Source organism: Nicotiana sylvestris, chromosome 1 (genome assembly GCF_000393655.2).
Source record: "Nicotiana sylvestris chromosome 1, ASM39365v2, whole genome shotgun sequence".
Taxonomy (NCBI): domain Eukaryota; kingdom Viridiplantae; phylum Streptophyta; class Magnoliopsida; order Solanales; family Solanaceae; genus Nicotiana; species Nicotiana sylvestris.
Window position 1 is genome coordinate 117,083,522 of NC_091057.1, and position 16,531 is coordinate 117,100,052.

At 40.6% G+C, this 16,531-nt stretch overlaps 1 long non-coding RNA gene across 1 annotated transcript; it reads left to right on the forward strand.

Annotated features, from left to right (window-relative positions):
- Positions 1-1,393: 1,393 nt before the first annotated feature.
- LOC138880324 (uncharacterized) lies at positions 1,394-1,770 on the forward strand. The gene is made up of 3 exons (XR_011402900.1): positions 1,394-1,455; positions 1,546-1,611; positions 1,724-1,770. It is a non-coding gene; the product is annotated as an uncharacterized lncRNA (long non-coding RNA).
- The last annotated feature ends 14,761 nt before the right edge of the window (positions 1,771-16,531 follow it).

Genomic DNA, 16,531 nt, shown 5'->3' on the forward strand with positions numbered 1-16,531 from the left:
ATATGTGTTTGACAGCCCACTTCATTGATAGGGATTGGAAGTTGCATAAAAGAATACTTAATTTTTGCCCTATCACTAGTCATAAGGGTGAAGAGATGGCTAAAGCTATTAGGGATTGTTTGCTTGAATGGAAATTAGACAAGGTTTTCACTATTACTGTGGACAATGCTTCTTCAAATGATGTCACTGTCAAAGAATTGTCTAAACAGTTAGATATGTGGAAAACTAATATGATGAGTGGTAAACATCTTCATGTGAGATGCATGGCTCATATACTAAATCTAATTGTGCAAGATGGTTTGAAAGAACTTGATGCTTCTGTGACACGTGTTAGAAATATTGTGAGGTATGTGAGATCTTCGCCTGCAAGGACCTTAAAGTTTAAACAATGTTGTGCACATGTAAAGGTAGAATGTACCAAAACGTTGTGTTTGGATGTTCCTACCAGGTGGAATTCCACCTATTTGATGTTGGATACAACACAACACTTTGAAAAAGCCTTTGACAAGTTGCATCTTTTTGATGATGGATTTTCTGCTTATCAATGTTCTCATCTTTGTGAAGATGGTGGTAATGCAGGTCCTCTTGAATCTGATGATTGGGTGAATGTGAGGAATGTGATAGAGTTTCTTGCAAGATTTCACGAGCTAACTAAAAAAGTTTCAGGTTCACGTTATGTCACTTGTAATTCTCATTTTGAGGATGTATCTGAACTTTATTGTCTTTTGAAAATGTGTTTAGCTAGTAAGGATGAACATTTGAGAAAAATGGCTCAGCAAATGCAAGAAAAGTTCAAGAAGTATTGGGGTGAGCCTGAAAAGATGAATAAAATGATTTTTATTGCTTCCGTCTTGGATCCACGTAACAAATTTGAATATGTTGAGGGAGCACTTGAAGAACTTTTTGGGGAGGAAAAAGGGAAGAAAATAAATGCTGAGGTGTATGCTTATATGAATTCTTTGTTTGGAGAGTATCTAAAAAAGTATTCAACCGAATCTTGTCCTCAATCTCCATCTAGTTCTACTTCATCTAACAACACATCTAATACACCTAGTGGGAGTGTTATAAGTGCATCAAAAATAAGGACTAAGCTTAGCTTGAAGAAACAAAAGGAAGACAATGGAAATGGGGGTGCTAAATCGGAGTTGGATAAATACATTAGTGAAGAACAAGAGCCTTATAGTGAAGAATTTGATATCTTAAGTTGGTGGAAAACACATGCTCCTAGATTTCCTATTCTTTCAGAGTTGGCTCGTGATGTGTTGGCAATTCCAATTTCTAATGTGGCGTCGGAATGCGCGTTTAGCACTGGTGGCCGTATTCTTGATTCATTTAGGAGTTCATTGACTCCTAAATGTGCGAAAGCTCTTATTTGTGTTCAAGATTGGCTTAGAGAAGAGAAGAATCCTATTAGTGTTGAAGAAGACTTGAAGTATCTTGAGGAACTCGAGCTTGGTAAGCTTTAATATTTTGTGTGTATTTTAATTCAAAATAATATATCATGCTTTTTCATTTGTATGACATATTTGGTCGTATTATCTTTAGATATGGAAAATAATGGAAGCACTACTAGCATTGTTTGATGTATAGTTGCAACTTGCATCTTGAGTGGTAAGTTTAATACTCTATTTGTTTGGTGATAATGATATACTTAATATTTTGTAGTTTTGTTTTATTATCATCAAACTATAATATTCTAACTTATGATTTATATTTTTTTTAGGTTCAAGTGCAATCATGCCCCGTGCTACTGCTCAACGCTCCGATATTGGGGAATACTTTGTGGTGAAAGAAGATAACGGAGAAGTTCGCAAAGTAGAGTGCAAATATTATGGTCAAGTATATAATGTTAATCCAAAGAGGAATGAAACAATTGGTTTAAGGAAGCATATTAAGCGTTGTCTTGCGCGTCTTCCTGGAATTCATGTTTAAGAATTAAGACTGTTTGTTGAGGGATGCCCTCTCTGTTTTTGTTGCACTATGTTTAACTGTTTAAGTGTTAAGACTGTTAAGACTGTTGTAGACTTGCAGTTGGCCAGTTGCACTGTGTTTAAGTGTTAAGACTGTTTTTGTTGGACTATGTTTTTATTGCACTGTGTTTAAGTGTTAAGTTGTGTAATGTGTTGTGTAGTTGTGTACAGATTCAATTGTGTACTGTGTTAAGTATTAAGTTGTGTAATGTGCAGTTGGCCAGTTAATTGCAGTATTGAAATGTCAACTGTGTTTAAGTTGTTTAATATAGTTGTGTAATGTGCATTGTGCAGTTGGCCAGCTTTTGCTTTTCACTTGTATACTAATACTGGCGTGCAGAATGCAGATTGTAATATTGTATAATAATATGGCATACAATAAACTGGCGTGCAACTGCAGATTGCCAGATTGTAAAGATGTTGTTGTCTTGTTCAGCTTTTGCTTTTCACTTATTCTTAAGCCATGTGAATTGGTTATCACAGGGGTTTCAGTCAGAATTGCCAGAATATAATATGTTATTCTTGTTTCAGCCATGTGCACATTGTGTAGTTGTGCACTGTTATATATCGGAAAACAGATTCTTTTAGAGTGAAAATTTCAATTGTGCATGTGCGTTGTTAGCATTGATTATTCATTGATTGTTAAACCGAAACCGTACCAAAACCGTACCGAACCAAAATAAGAAATACCGAACCATACCGAAATATTTTGTTATGGTATTTGGTATACACAATTGATAAACCGAATACCGAAACACCAAACCGAAATTCTTACATACCGAACCGAAATACCGAACGCCCACCCCTACTTAGTGGGGTCTGGGGAGGGTAATGTGTACGCAGACCTTACCCCTACCCTGGAATAGAGAGGTTGTTTCCAAATAGAAACCCGACATCCTTCCCTCCAAGAACTTCCCACCTTGCTCTTGGGGAAACTCGAACTCACAACCTCTTGGTTGGAAGTGGAGGTTGCTTACCATATGAGCAACCCCTCTTGTCTTAGAAGAGATATACCAAGTTCGTTAAACAAACAACTAAGAGGGTGTTTGGCTAAGCTTATAAGCTGGTCAAACTAGCTTATAAGTATTTTTCGGCTTATTTACGAGTTTGGTAAAGTTAAAAGTACTTATAAGTCAAAAATAAGCCAAAAGCCATAAGTTGATCACCCTCAGCTTATGAATTTTTAGCTTACAAGCACTTTAAGTTTGACCAAAATTTTTACTATTTTATCCTTAACACATTTTTTAGAACAAAACTCCTACATCGATACTCAATGCCTCAAATATTTTGTCCTATTTAAGTTTGTTTTTTACTGAGGAACTTTTGTCAATTTATTATTTATTATAACTTATGATTATATGCTTATCATAAAATAGATTATATTTATCGTAAAAATTATCTTATCTAAGCATAGTTGTATTTAAAATGGAATGACAAATAGAATATTGTGTATTTGAATCGGAATCTAAAATTTTAAAAAAATTACGCCCTTATAAGTTTAAGCGGTTCTAAGGTTATTTAAGTCAATTTAACAGGAAAAAATTTTATAAGCATTTTTTAATCAAATACTACAACAATTTATTATCAATTTCAGTACTTGTACTATCTTGATGCGAAAATATTTTCTTTAACACCAGTTGCCCCGGTGTGAATTGTCTTGGCCTCACTCTTTTGTTGAAGGCTCTGGACATTCTGTTCTGATATAGCTGACCATGGCAGACTGCATTCATTCTCTTTCCGTCTATAAGGGCTAGTTGCTCATAACGACTTTTTGCCCACTCTGTGTCGTCGAGCTCAGCTTTTTGTATGATCCTTAGGGAAGGAATTTATACTCTAGCAGGAATGACAACTCTGTGCTATAAACAAGAATATAGGGGGGTTTCCCCGGTTGATGTGCGGACTGTGGTGTAATACCCCAAAAGAGCAAATGACAACTTCTCGTGCCACTGTTTATGTTTCTTTATCATTTTGCTCAATATCTTCTTGATATTTTTGTTGGTGGCTTCTACAGCTCCAATCATCTGAGGTCTATAGGCTGTGGAATTCTTGTATCTGATCTTGAAGGTTTTACACGTAGCTTTCATCAAGTCACGGTTAAGGTTGGATCCATTATCAGTAATGATTGACTTTGGAATTCCGAATCGACAAACAATGCGGTCGCGGACAATGTCTGCCATGACTTTCTTGGTTACTGCTTTGTAAGATGTTGCTCCGATCTATTTGCTGAAATAGTCGATGGCTACTAAGATAAACCTGTGTCCGTTGGAAGCGGCAGGCTCGATTGGTCCAATAACGTCCATTCCCCAGGCGACGAATGGCCATAGTGAGCTTGTTGTGTGAAGCTCGCTTAGAGGTACCTTTATCATGTCTGCATGTATCTAACAACGATGGCATTTCCGGACATACTGTATGCAATCTGTTTCCATAGTCATCCAAAAGTAACCAGCCTGGAGTATCTTCTTTGCTAAGACAAAATCATTCATATGTGGCTCGCAGGTCCCAGCATGAATTTCCTCTAGTAGCTTGGATGCTTCCTTTGCGTCGACATATCTTAATAGTCCCAAATCAGGAGTCCTCATATACGGGATTCCTCCGCTATGAAAGAAGTTGTTGGACAATCTCCGAAGTGTGCGTTTCTGAGTACGATTTGCAGGCTCTAGGTGCTCTCCTTTTGCCAAATATTCCTTGATATTATGAAACCAAGGCTTTCCGTCTGCTTCCTCTTCAACATGGGCAGAGTAAGCTGGTTGATTGTAGATTTTCACCAGACTGGGATCAATGAAGTTCTTGTCTGGATGCTGTATCATATATGATAGGGTAGCCAATGCATCGGCAAACTCATTCTGGACTCTGGGAACATGCTGGAACTCTATCTTTGTGAACCTATTTCTCAATTCTTAGAGTTTTTGGTTGCCCATGCTTCTCGTACCTGATGTATAAGTAGGTCTAAATCTCCAATTACTGGCAGCTCTTGAGCGTTCATGTCAATGGCCATTTTGAACCCTAATATGCAGGCTTCATACTCGGCCATATTGTTGGTGCACGGGAACCTGTGTTTGGAAGACACCGGGTAATGCTGACGGGTTTCTAGTATTAGGACTGCTCCTATGCCAACTCATTTGAAATTTGCTGCTCCATAGAAATACATTCTCCAACCGTCATAGGATTCTGCAATGTCTTCTCCTATGAATGATACCTCTTCATCAGGAGAATACGTTTTCAGGGGTTCGTATCCTCCATCCACAGGGTTTTTAGCAAGGTGGTCTTCTAGTGCATGTCCCTTGACCGCTTTCTGAGTTACGTAAACAATGTCAAATTTACACAATAGGATTTGCCACTTGGATAGCTTGCCGGTGGGCATAGGTTTCTGAAAGATGTATTTTAAAGGATCCATTCTCGATATGAGATATGTAGTGTAGGCACAAAAGTATTGTCTCAGCTTCTGAAAGTGTAGGCACAACGGGTGCATTCCAATAGAGAATACCGGGCCTCGTACGGGGTGAATTTCTTACTGTGATAATAGATGGCTTGCTCCTTCCTCCCCGTTTCATCATGATGCCTCAGAACGCAACCGAAATCTCCATCCAATACTACAAGTTAGAGTAATAAGGGTCTACCTGGCTCGGGCGGGACTAAGATTGGTGGTGTTGACAAGTACTCCTTGATTTTGTCGAATGCCTTTTTGCAGTCATCAGTCCATTTGGTAGCGGGGTCCTTCTTCAACATTTTAAAGATTGGCTCACAGATAACTGTAGACTGTGCTATGAATCAGATGATGTAGTTAAGCCTCCCCAAGAAACTAATCACATTCTTCTTGTTCTTTAGTGGTGGTAGTTCCTGAATAGCTTTGACTTTTGATGGATCCAATTTTATTCCTCGGCGGCTCATAATAAACCCAAGTAGTTTCCCAGCAGGAACCCCAAATACGCACTTTGCGGGGTTTAGTTTCAGGTTGTATCTCCGCAATCTGTTGAAGAACTTCCTTAGATCTCTCGTGTGGTCAATGGCCTTCTTGGATTTGATAATAACATCGTCCACATATACCTCTATCTCCTTATGTATCATGTCATGGAAAATGGTAGTCATGGCCCTCATGTAGGTGGCTCCTGCATTCTTTAGGCCGAATGGAATCATCCTATAGCAGTACATTCCCTATGGTGTAATGAAGGCCGTTTTCTCAGCATCTTCTTCATCCATCCAGATCCGATGATAACCAGCGAAGCAATCTACAACTGACTGTAATTCGTGCTTGGCGCAATTGTCAATCAAGATGTGTATATTTGGCAAAAGGGAAGTCGTCTTCTCGGACTGACCCGGTTGAGATCCGAGTAGTCGACTCAGACTCTGACCTTCCCGTCCTTCTTTGGTACTGGCACAATGTTTTCTAACCATGTCGGGTATTCTACTACCTTGAGATCCTTAGCTTTGACCTGCTTGGTGACTTCTTACTTGATTTTCAAACTCATATCAGGCTTGAAATTTCTGAGCTTTTGTTTTACCGGTGGACACATTGGATCGGTTGGCAGTTTGTGAGCCACAATAGATGTACTCAGACTAGTTATGTCATCATATAACCAGTCGAATATGTCCTCATATTCTTTTAGAAATTCTATGTATTCTTTCTTTTCTGATGGCGATAGGTGAACGCTAATTCGTGTTTCCTTAACGTTTTATGCATATCCCATATTGACAATTTCGGTCTCGTCCAGGTTGGACTTAGGCCTGTTCTCAAAGTTCTCAACTTCTTTGACAATCTCGTCAGGTATGTCATCTTCCTCTGAATCAATGTCTGTTTGTTGCGTCTTCTCATCGCATGTCACAGTCATTGGTTCACCAAGATAAGTAATAGTAATGATGTATTGGTAAAGTAAGGAAAGAAAACGATAACAATAAATATTAATTCATAAGAAAAATCAAAATGCTTTTGATAAGTTGAATAACTGTTTTGAACATTGAAGATCTTATTGTGGGAATTGAAAATGCGAAAAGAAAATCATTTAGTAAAAACAATGAATAATGCTTGTTTTAGCCTTGCTACCCCGAGGGCCGTCAGACTTTAGTTGTCCTGATGATCCATTTCTTGAGATATGCCCCTCTGCTCACAGCCTGTATGGAAGGGCCTTCCTCTCCCTCCTTCTCGAGAACAACACAACAGTCTATATCATTGTCTTCTAAGAACAAGTTCTTTACTGCTGCAAGTGCTTCTTTTTCATCTGACCCACAAACAATGTCGGCTTGTTGGAAAGTCTACTCCAGATGCGGTATTGGCTGCTCTAGTGGATAGTAAGGACCGCGCCGTGGTGGCGACCAACTATTGAATTCCTCCTAGGTGTATTCATATCCCACGTAGATAGAAGTGTTATAGTGTTTTGGTGTGTGGAAATGGTCATTTGTGGAGTTCTGAGGATCTGGGATGAGTAGTGGAGTGTTGTTTGGGGTATGACAGGTGTTACATTGGTTCTTTGGTGGAGCAGCGTGATGGTGAAGAGTGCGATGGTTCTGCTGTTTTGGGATATGTTGAGGATGTGTAAGGTTTTGAGCGTTGGGGAAGTTGATATCTAGGGTGTTGAGGGAAAATGACAGGTTTGCTAGATTCCGAACTTGATCAAGCTCTTCTTGGAATTTCAACAGTTTCTGCTCAAGTTGTGACACATTCTCGTTTGGAACCCGAATACCCTGGCTGTCAGTGGCCTCTACCCATTTAGTCGTGTTCTCCTTCCTGATGTTGTTCAAATCTTCTATCTTGCCTTTGTTCATTCTTTTAATAGGACTAAGAGGAGGAGTGGGTGGAGGGCCCCTGGATCTTGTGAAATAAGATGACGATGTCAGAATGCACGAAATAACCTTTAGGGAGGGGAATAATAAAAACAAAAGATAATCAAGTTAGTGAGGATTATGAAAAGTACTGCAATATTTAAACACATAGCGCATGAATGTAAAACGTGTCCTAATTTGGGAACCTCTTTGTACCCGAGGTAGGCCTAGCGGCAGATTAATTTGGAGAACTTAGAATTCTAAATGCCTCATTTTATTGATAAAAAAATAGACAAATCCTAAATCGACACTAAGCAAGAAATAAAAGTCACTAATGGTCATTGGCCTTATTACATTTATAAAGTGAAAAAGATAAAATCATATCTACTTGGTCCCCGAAGGACCTTCCCCAGATTTGACATCCATGACTCCGCCAGCTTCCCCAGCTCGCGAAGTCCGAGCAATAGGTATGCTCTGTCCAGATGTCCGCCTTCGGTCCCTTCAGTATTTTGACAATCTTCAACCCTTTTGAGAAATTTTCTCTCCAATTCTACTATGCCTTGCTCCATGTATCCTAAACTCTTGTTGGCACTGAGAGCCATGTACTTCCATTCCTTAACTAGCTTCTGGTTGTACTCTTGTATCTCGCGGTGTTCTCTTTCACACTCACGGCTCCTTTTGCGCAGCTGGTTGTACTTGACTTGTGCCTCAGCCTTTTCATCTATAATTCTGTGACCCCGAACAAACCCCGCCTGACCTAGACCATCATGATTGTCTTCTAACCAATATAAGTAGAAAGGATCACAACTAACATGATATCTGTCTGGCTCGATGGTATCTTTCCCCATTACGTTCTTGCAGTGCCACATATGCTGGGCTTGGCACTTGTAGGGACTATCATCATTTTGGAAGTCAGCTCGAAAATGGCTCATCTTGTTGACCCAGGGTATAACTTGCTTCCTACCAGCTTGCCTCTTAACTTGAAGAGGGACGTAAGAGTATGTTACTGTTAGACCAATCAGTATTAGGAAAGATGCATCTCTGGATCGGGCGATGAACTCTTCTATTGGAAACCATTCGAACATTCATTGGACCTATTCTTCCGTCAGATTATCGAATAGCTCAACCCATCCTTTGGCATTCTCAAGCTGAGCGAACATGTCAGGGATATAATTCATTCGCTTTGGATGGTGGAAAGCGATGTGATCATCCCAGTCCCTTAGCTGAATTTCTTGTCGGTATTCACCTCTTTGGAGATGTTCCATGAGCTAGTTGAAGTAGTAAATTACAGCCTTTGAAGTGTTTTGCTCCTCGTTGACACTTCTCTAAGGCTCTGTATATGTCCGCAATGATCATGGGCACAATGCTGAATGTCTGCCCACCAATCCCCTCCATTAGGGTCTTAGTTACCATAGCCAACCTGGTATGGATTCTCCCTTTCTTCATTGGAAACACGATCAGACCCAGAAAACAAAACATGAAGACAAAAACCCTACAATGGATGTGTCGCAAGGACATGATGGCAAACTTGTCAGGGTAGTTACGGCAGGATTTGCTGTGACCATACCTTCATACAGGTAGTCAAAAAGGATGTATGATTCCTTCAAACATGTCAATTCTGTATTCTTCTTAAAACCCATAATCTTGAGGAAACCCCTGCCTTTGCGGTTCTCAAGCATTAGCAAACCCGGAGTTTCCCACACTAGACCGGCCAGTCCTCCTATCTCCTCTAGCAAAGGTGTCATTTCAATGTCCCCAAAGCGGAACACATCCCTTTAACAATCCCAAAACAATGTGGGAGCTTCTATGATCATGTTGTTAGGTTGGATCTCCAGGAGGGATGGTAGATTTCCCAGATATTTTCGAACGAGAGTTTGGTCACTAGAGTGTAAATCTCTCCACCAACTTAGCAATCTTGGGTGGATGTTGGTGACCATGCTGAATCTGGGGACTTCGTGCCTCATATTTCTGCAAGACAAATATGGTTAGGCCCTTACTACCACCAGACTCGACTATTTAATACCAATAATTAGCATAAAGCATTTAGTTCTCCAAATAAATGCACAGAACGTGATGATGTCCATTTGGGTTTAGATAAACCCAGTGGACTTTGGACAAGGCTCTCTTAAAGGATCATTATGTGGACAACATAACTGACCCGGTTAGGTTTGACCATGATGTGTGCATAATTTAAATAGAGTAAGGTTTCTATAGGGTTTTATACGGGTACCCTTGAATGGACAACTCAGGGTAGAAGGCACAGAACTGTCGATTGCACCGCTGATCGACTAGTTTTACTGCAAATACGCCTTTCTAAATTTAGAGGTAATGATATAGGAAGATCACAACCACTCATTAAAGCGTTGCTATAGTATTTATTTGGCATGAGTGGAGATGATGTTGAGCATCATTATGCAATAATTAAAAACATGTTGGCACATATTTGCACGTCAAGAAAGCGATAAATACAACAGTTTTATAATTTAAAGAAACAATAAAGGAAAGAAACAAGGAAGATACGTCAGTTTCGCTTTTGAAGAAGAAATTAAATGCTTAAAGAAATTAAGCAAATAATTGCACATAGGGAGGTAAAAATTCACAAGAACAATCTGAAATGGTAAAAGCCTAAAAATTCCCAGCAGAGTCACCATGCTGTCGCGCCCCCTTTTTTTCTCCACGGAGAGGAGTCCGGGTTTCGACGTTCATGGGGTGTAATAACTCATTTTCTTTTTGGGAATTGGGTTTTTGAAGAGTCACAACCTAACGATTTTAAGGTGCGTTAGGGCACCTATAAGGTCCAACTACAACTATGTTTGATAACCAGAGATAGGGTAAGGGCTTGAAATTATCCTAAGGGTAAGGTGTTAGGCACCCCTCAGGATCCCCTAGTGTGGTTCCTGGCCAGATAGTTTTTGTGAATTTGTGCAATTAGCAAGTAAACAAATAAGGCTCAAGTAATAGGGGATTTTAATTTTAAATACACAAGTGTTTGAAAAACGATTAATAAAAGCATGGTTTTGAAAAGAGTTATAGTCTAAGCATACTTATAAAAATAAAGGGGGTGTCCTAGGTTTGTTTATAATATGGATCATATTAATGCAATACCCAATATGAAACTCCTCAGAAGAGGGGATACACGTGTTATTAGTGCACCGATCATCATATCCATATCTACCCTTTCTCGCCCCGTTAAGGTAATTAAAGCGAGTGTTGGTCTCGACCTCTATTGCATGCTGTTACCCGTCCCATTCCTATCAGTCCCGGAGGAATTTAGGACTCCTATTCCTATAAGAAAGAGGTTCTAGGCTGAACCTTCGGTTTAAAGGTAAAATGCTAAGGCAACATACAAAAAATATAAAACTGCAATTAGGGAAAACATATAAGCAAATAGAAGGCTCAATTATACCTCCGCAAATAGTGCACATAGACAGCACGACTCATACACAGTTAAGGTCTGAATTTTAAAATCCTAAAGTAGGGTGTTTATGTCAGAACCAAATTCATTATATAACTTAGAAAAGAAGTCCGAATCAGGCCTGCCTGCTGGTTTTAGCAGTTGATAAAAAAACAGCTCTAGTTTTATTTAGGTAATTACCTAAGGCTTGCCTAGGCGTAAGCAGTATTCAGTAGTTATTCAGGATTGCTAAGATAGTTTGGAGATTATTATATTACCTAAAACATGCTATTCTAGGTGTTCGGTATACAAAACTATGGCCAATTGCTTGTAAAAAATTGAGTAGAATTGTTTTATTACTTTTATGCATTCATAGTTAGCCTAACCGTGTTTAAACGAATGAAATCCTAAAGACATGGTATCTAATGTACAGAGATGCAGAATCCCAGGTAGGATTTCTATGCACAAATATTACAGTGTTTGAACATGATTTACCGAATATGCCGAGATGATATGCTTATGTCACGACCCAATTCCCGAACCCGGTCATGATGGCACCTCTCGTGAAGACAAGGCCAGCCAAACCAAACCAAAACACCTCTTTAAGCAGTTAATTATCATAAACAGTAATAAACATAATATAATATCTATAGATTGCAAAAATTTAACGATAACAACAGTGGAAACCATCCTGACACAGCCCAAACTGGGGTGTCACAAGTCATGAGCAACTAAGAAATCTGGATACAAGTCTACTAAACTCTAATTCCGATACAATAGTTCTAAAAACATGAAAATGATAAGATAAGGGAGGCACGGGGCTGCGAACGCCAACATCTACCTCGTAGTCTCCGAATCACTGCATGAACTGGGGGAATCAACACTCAGGAGCGGACTCTGCGATGCTTGAATCTGCACACATGGTGCAGGAAGTAATGTGAGTACTCCGACTCAGTGAGTAATAATTACAAATAATGGCTGAAAGTATGAAAACACGTAAAGGCACAAAGCAATTCCATATCAAGCAGTAAATCACTTAACGCAGTAAATCAGTGAAGAAATCAAATGATATTCCTTTTTAGAACATGTAAAACCGGTAATTTAACAGGTAAATAACAAGTAGAACTCCGCCCCTCCGGTATAATATCAATCACTCAGAATAGTATCAGCCCCTCGGGCTCACTCTCAGTATAGTATCAGCCCCTCAGGCTCAGTATCAATAACTCAGAACAGTATCAGCCCCTCAGGCTCACTCTCAGATCATAATGGGTACCCGCGCTCACTGTGGGTGTGCAGACTCTAGAGGGGCCCAGTACGACCCAAGCGCTATATCAAGCCACCTCGTGGAGTCATCACTTGGCACTCGGCCTCACATCACTTAAGCCACTTCATGGCATATAAAGTATCTCAGGCCCTCGGCCTCATATCACTCAGCATATCCTCACATATGGCACTTGGCCTCACTCAGTCCAAAAATCATCACAAGCCCCTTGGGCAATAGTAAAACAGTAGTTCTCAGCCCAAAACATGATGTAGAAATATTATTTAAGTTTCAAATCTGAGTAAAAGTGGCTGAGTTTGTAAAACAGTAGATATCAACAAGACTGAGTTCAAATAATAAGTCAAGCAGTGAGGAAACAGTGATAAAAATTCCGGAAGGGTTCAAATAGTTGGCACGAAGCCCAAATAAGGCAATTAGTCCAAATCATGTTAATAACAAATGAATTTCATTCAAATACGCGGTAAAATAATCAACCAGGACGGACCAAGTCACAATCCCCAGTAGTAAAAGACCCTATGCTCATTATCTAGCGCATATCTTGCCTCAATATAGCACTACGATGTGCAATCTGGGGTTTCAAACCCTCAGGACATCATTCACAATCATTATTCACCTCGAACTGGCTAAATTTATAGCTCGCGATGCCTTTGCCCCTCAAATTGTCCTCTACGCACGTCGAATATATCCAAAATCAGAACGAACACGTCACAATATGCTAAGGGAACAAAGGCCAAGTGAAAAAATTCAAAAAATATCAAAAATCCTGAAATTAGCAAAACCCAAGCCTCGGGCCCATGTCTCAAAATCGGGTAAAATTTACATTTTCGGAATCCTCATACCCTCACGAGTCTAACCATACCAAAATTATCCAATTCTGATACAATTTGGTCCTTAAAATCATCATTTTACATTTTTGAAAGGTTTTATAATCTTCTTCCCAAATTCCATCCCAAATCACGAATTAAATGATGAATTCAATGATAGATTCATGTGTTCTAGCCAAATATGAGTTAAAATCACTTACCCCGATGAATTTCTTGAAAAACCTTTGAAAAATCGCCAAAATCCGAGCTTTCTAGGTCAAAATATTAAATAAAACCCAAAACCTCGTATTTATAGAGTACCCCTCAGATTTTAGCCTCCGCGGGCTGCATCAAATCGACCGCGGTCCGCACAAGCCAGTGCAGTCCGCGCAAAAACAACCGCGGCCGCATGAGCCTTCCTCTACAGTGACATGATTTAGTATTTTGGCCATAACGTTTTTTACAAATGTCCAAATTGCGATATCCTTACCTTTCTGGAAACTAGACACGAAGGACTATAACTTTTGTTTTTGAATCATCTCGAAATGCCTTATAGATCAAAAGATATGAGCTTCCGAAATAGGACCAGCGAATCGTTCCCCACCGCAGCCGCACACCATTTTGTTCGGTCCGCATGACACCTACCGCGGCCACACTTCTTTTTGTGCGGTCCGCATAGCACATACCGTGGCTGCACTTCTTTTTATGCGGACCGCGCGGGTGGTTTCCGAGGCCTGCAACCCTCTTGGACCTGCTACAGCTATGATTTTCTGCCTAAAACATCCCGGAACCTACCCGGGACCCCCGAAACTTCAAACTATTTGTACCAACACATCCCATGACATCGTTCAAACTTGTTCAACACTTCAGAATGCTTAAAACAACATCAAATCACCAATTTAACATAGGATTTAAGCCTAAGAACTCCAAGAACTCTTAAATTATGCTTTCGCTCAAAAAGTCTATCAAATCTCGTCCGAATGACCTGAAATTTTGCACACACATCCCAAATGATACAACAAAGCTGCTGCAACTCTCAGAATTCCATTCCGACCGTTATATCAAAATCTCTCCTATCCACCCGAAATTGCCAAAATATCAATTTCGCCAATTCAAGCCTAAATCTCCTCTACAACTCCAAAACCCATACCGATCGCGCTCCGAAGTCACAAATCACCTCCCGAAGCTAACCGAACCATAAGAACTCACATCTGAGCCCTCTAACTCATAGGTCAACATCCGGTTGAATTTTTCAACTTTAGCCTTCTTAAAAGAGACTAAGTGTCTCATTTCTTACCAAAACCACACCAAACGCAAACCAATCAACTCGACCACATAAAACACGGATAACGAAGCATAAAGAAGCAGAAATGGGGGAAATGGAGCGGTAACTCATGAGACGACTGACCGGGTCATCACATCCTCCCCAACTTAAACAAACGTTCGTCCTCGAACGAGTCAAGAAACATACCTGAAGCCTCAAATGAGTGAGGGTATCTACTCCACATCTCCCGCCCGGCCTCCCAGGTAGCCTCCTCCATGGGCTGACCTCTCCACTGAACTTTCACTAAAGCTATATTCTTTGACCTCAACTTCCGAACCTGATGACCCAAAATAGCTACTGGCTCCATATCATAGGTCAAATCATCATCTAACTGAACTGTGCTAAAGTCCAAAACATAAGACGGATCCCCAATATACTTTCGGAGCATATAAACATGAAATATCAGATGCACACTCGATAGGCTGGGTGGCAAAGCAAGCTCATAAGCCACCTCCCCAATCCTCCGAAGCACCTCAAAAGGCCCAATGAACCACGAACTCAACTTCCCTTTATTCCCAAACCTCATAACACCCTTCGTGGGTGAAACCTTCAGCAAGACCTTTACACCGACCATGTAGGACACATCTCGAACCTTCCAGTCCACATAAATCTTCTGATGCGACTGCGCTGTACAAAGCCTCTCCTGAATCACCTTCACCTTCTCTAAGGAATCCTGAATGGAATCTGTCCCCAATTGTCTAGCCTCGCCGGGCTCGAACCAACCAACTGGAGATCTACATCGCCTCCCGCACAAAGCCTCATACGGAGCCATCTAAATACTCGACTGGTAGCTATTGTTGTAAGTAAACTCTGCAAGTGGTAGGAACTCATCCCATAAACCTCCAAAGTCAATAACACAAGCACACAACATTTCCTCCAATATCAGAATCGTACGCACGGACTGTCCATCCGTCTAAGGATGAAAAGCTATACTCAACTCCACCTGAGTACCCAACTCGCACTGAATAGATTTCCAAAACTGGGAAGTAAACTGAGTACCTCTATCTGAGATGATGGAAACCGGAACACCATGCAACCGAAAAATCTCCCGAATATAAATCCCTGCAAACTGCTCTAACGAATAGGTAGTACACACAGGAATGAAGTGTGCGGACTTGGTCAACTGATCCAGAATCACCCAAATAGCATCAAACTTCTTCAAATTCCGAGGAAGTCCAACCACAAAGTCCATAGTGATCCTCTCCCACTTCTACTTGAGAATAACCATCTGCTGAAGCAAGCCACCCGGTCTTTGATGCTCATATTTTACCTGCTGGCAGTTGAGACATCGAGCTACAAATCCCACAATATCTTTCTTCATTCTTCTCCACCAATAGTGTTGCCTCAAATCCTGGTGCATCTTCGCGGCACCCGGATGGATAGAATACCGCGAGCTGTGGGTCTCCTCCAAAATCAACTCTCTAAGCCCATCCACATTGGGCACACAAATCCGGCCCTGCATCCTCAACACACCATCATTACCGGTGGTCACATATCTGCCATCATCATGATGAACTCTGTCCTTAAGGACAAGCAAATGCAGATCGTCATACTGGCGCTCTCTGATGCGATCATATAAGGAAGACCGAGAAGCCACACATGCCAACACCCGACTAGGCTCCGAAATATCCAATCGCACGAACTGATTGGCTAAGGCATGAACATAAACTGCAAGGGGTCTCTCCCCAACTGGAATATATGCCAAACTCCCCATGCTCACTACCTTTCGGCTCAACGCATCGGCCACCACATTGGCCTTTCCCAAATGGTACAATATAGTGATATCATAATCCTTAATCAATTCCAACCATCTCTACTGCCTCAAATTAAGATCCTTTTGCTTGAACAAATGTTGAAGACTGCGATGATCGGTGAATACCTCACAAGATACACCATACAAATAATGCCTCCAAATCTTCAATGCATGAACTATGGCAGCCAACTCCAAATCATGAACATGGTAGTTCTTCTCATGGGGCTTCAACTGACGAGAAACATAAGAAA